Raw genomic sequence first — 3,449 nt, 5'->3', positions numbered from 1 at the left:
CTCACCAGCCTTTCCTCAGAAACCCTACACAGGGTCGCTATGGGTCAGAAATGACTTGACGGCACTTAACAACAACAACAACAGTCCTAAAGAGTGGAAGAAAGGTTTGTGATCCACATCATAAATATTACAGGCAAAAAACCCCTGTGGAGCAGCTCTTCTCCCTAACACCTGAGCACTCTGAGTCTGAATCAAATCCATGGCCACAGGTTTGGGTTTCTGACTTGTTTAAAAGGAGAAAATATAAATTATATTTGGGTGGGGTCACGAAGAAATAGCCTAAGGAAGTGTTTAAGGAAAAAGGAGAAGCAGCAAAATCGACTCTAAAACAATCGTTTTTAACCTGGTTGTGTGTGAGGGTAACTGGAGATACGTTTAAAAGAATACAAGTGGCTGGGCTTGACCCCAAGACCTATTGAATTAGACTCTTTGGGGATGTAGCTTGGTTCTGAAGCACACAGGTAAAAAGCTTTTATCTCAAAACAGTGCTTCTCAAAGCGTATTCTCAGACGAGCAGCATTAGTATCACGTTGGAACTGGTTTTAAAGGCTAGTTCTTGGGCCCTATTGTAGACCTTCTGTATCAGAAACTCTGGTGTGTGGGGTCCAGTATCTGTGTTTTCATAAGACTGCCAGGTGACTCTGATGTCAAACCCTGTATAGGGTTTCCAAGAAGCAGCTGGTGGGTTTGAACTGCCAACCTTGCAGTTAGCAGTCCAGTGCATATCCTTCAGTGCTACATCAGGATTCTCATTAATATCATGTTGTTGGTGTTGTTAGGAGTTATCAGTCAGCTCTAACTCATGGTGACCCCAGGCAGAACAAAGTGAAACACTGCCCGATCCTGCCCTATCCTTACATTTGTTATGTTTGAACCCTTTGCTGCTGCCACTGTGCCAATCCATCTCATTGGAGGTCTTCTTTTTCACTGACCTTCCACTTTACCAAGCATGATGTCCTTCTCCAGGAACTGGTCCCTCCTGATAACATGTCTGAAGCATGAGAGATGAAGTCTTGCCATCACGGTTTCTAAGGCGCATTCTGGCTGTACTTCTTCCAACACAGATGTGTTTGTTTTTCTGACAGCACATGGTGCTTTCAATATTCTTCTCCACCTCCCTACCTCAAATGCATCAATTCTTTTCTGGTCTTCCTTATTCATTGTACAACTTAACATCATAGAGGTCAGGATTTACAACATATGAGATAGTGACTTTATATCACTAAAATGGAGGGTAATTAAATACTGAGAATTACGGCTTAGTCAAGGTAACATATTTGGAGGGGGGCAAGAGGAGGTGGAAAAGACAAAATTCAACCCTTAACACCAAAGAAGAGGCCACAGAAGAAATACGAAATCACATAGAGAGAAACCCCCCACCCTGTCAGTCTCCAGGCTGAACACAGCATCCAGCCAGATGAATGCAGCCATGAAAGTGACCACTGGCAAAATCATCAGGAGAAATGTCCAGACCAGATTGAAGAACTGCGAGCAAATAAAATGGTGGTTGCTTTAAGCCAATACATTTTGGAATGACTTGTTAATGCAGAAACAGGAAAAAAATGAAACAGTATTCAATAAATACATGTTGAGACTTGGAACTAAGACATAGCATCTCTACTTTGTCAAAGGAGGAAAAACAGAAGTTAGGAAGAAAACAAGGATCCACTATCTAATTGATAAAGAGAATGTTTAAGGGACTTAACCACCCATGGCCCAGACAGGCAAGGCCTATATCTCTTGCTGTAGGATAAGCACTGGACTTCTAACGGCAAGATCAACAGTTCAAGCCCACCAGCAGCCACTCCTCAGAAACCTTATACCAGGTCTCTATGAGTTGGCACTGACTTGGCAGCACTTAACAGTAATCGCAACAGCAATTCTTGCTACTGTATATTGAATACCGATTATGTGCCAGGCATGCAGACAAATTATTTTTCCTATCTTAGTGTTCTGGTAGCGTAGTGGTTACGAATCGGGCTGCGAACCTTAAGGTCAGTGGTTCGAAACTACCAGCTGCTCCGCGGGAGAAAGATGAGGCTTTCTACTCCCGTAAGGATTTACACCCTCGGAAACCCTGTACAGGGTCGCTATGGGTCGGACCCGACTTGACGGCACTTAACAACAACAACAACATCTTAGTGTTCTTAGTCCTCTCTAGAAATTTGTGAAGTAACTACTGTTCTTATCCCCATTTAACAGATAAGGAAATGAAAGATCAAAGAGGTTAACTGAGTTGTCCAAAGTCATATCTCTACTAAATGGAACTCAACCCAATTTTTCTGATTCCCATTTTCAAGTCTTTAAGCACCTGGTCAGACAAGTTATTCAGAAGATTTACATAATGACTCCTCTGATAGTTCAGTTTTGAAAGGTGGTGGCAGGGGATATTTCCTATATACCATTCATTGGTTGTAAATAAAATACTCAATTTTAGCACTTGAACACATCTCCAAGTTTAGGATGGAAGTCAATGGAAAAATGGATATCACGTTACAGCTAAAGCTGGTGGGTTGCATCTCTCTGGTAAAACAAAGAAAACTGGTAGTTAATTTTAGGCCCAGCCATCTGTTATGAGGAGTAGTTAGAAATTTAGGCATTCTGAGAAACTTAGGCCAATCTTCTCAATCCCAGAAGTCATTTTCCTATGCAGTCAGAGTTGCAAAAGAAAACAAGACCAGATGGTAGACACACTGGAAAATCTTTTTTGGCCTTTCTCTCTCCAAAACCATACAGAAAGAATTTTTGACCATTAATTTTTAAATTGTACTGACAAAATCTTGTCTCCTGTAGGAAGCATCTCAAAACCTCATTAATCAATTAAAAATAAATCTTAAAATCTCAATTCATAAATTAGATATTGAAGTTCTAGATCCAAGGACAAGAGAGGGAGAGTCCGTGGGTCACGAGTTCCTAGGAAGGCCCCTTTGTATGTGCCTCTATGACTCAACATTCATTCATTTGAACAACATGTAGTTATGAACACTCTGTTATGTCCAAGACATCAAGGAATATGAAGATACATAAGACAAAGTCTCTGTCTTCAGAGAACTTCTATAAACCAGATGAACTAGAACCAAATGAAATCAAAATTATAAGATTCTAGGTAGCTTTGTCTGGAGTCCTGGTGTGGCACCATAGAATAAAGCACTGGAACACAAGGTTAGTTTGAACTGTAATGTTGGCAGTTCAAACTCACCAGCCTTTCCTCAGAAACCCTACACAGGGTTGCTATGAGTTGGAATTGACTCAATGGCACTTAACAACAACAAGGTAGCTCTGTCAGTTTGTCGTACTGTGGTGTGTTTCTTGTTGCTGTGACGCTGGAAGCTATGCCACCAGCATTATAAATCCAAACAGGGTAGACCCATGGTGGACAGGTTTCTGCTGAGCTTCCAGACTAAGACAGACTAGGAAGTAGGAGAGACAGACTATAGACTACTTCAGAA

Source organism: Chrysochloris asiatica, unplaced genomic scaffold (genome assembly GCF_000296735.1).
Source record: "Chrysochloris asiatica unplaced genomic scaffold, ChrAsi1.0 scaffold00003, whole genome shotgun sequence".
Classification (NCBI taxonomy): domain Eukaryota; kingdom Metazoa; phylum Chordata; class Mammalia; order Afrosoricida; family Chrysochloridae; genus Chrysochloris; species Chrysochloris asiatica.
This window is presented reverse-complemented; position numbering follows the sequence as displayed.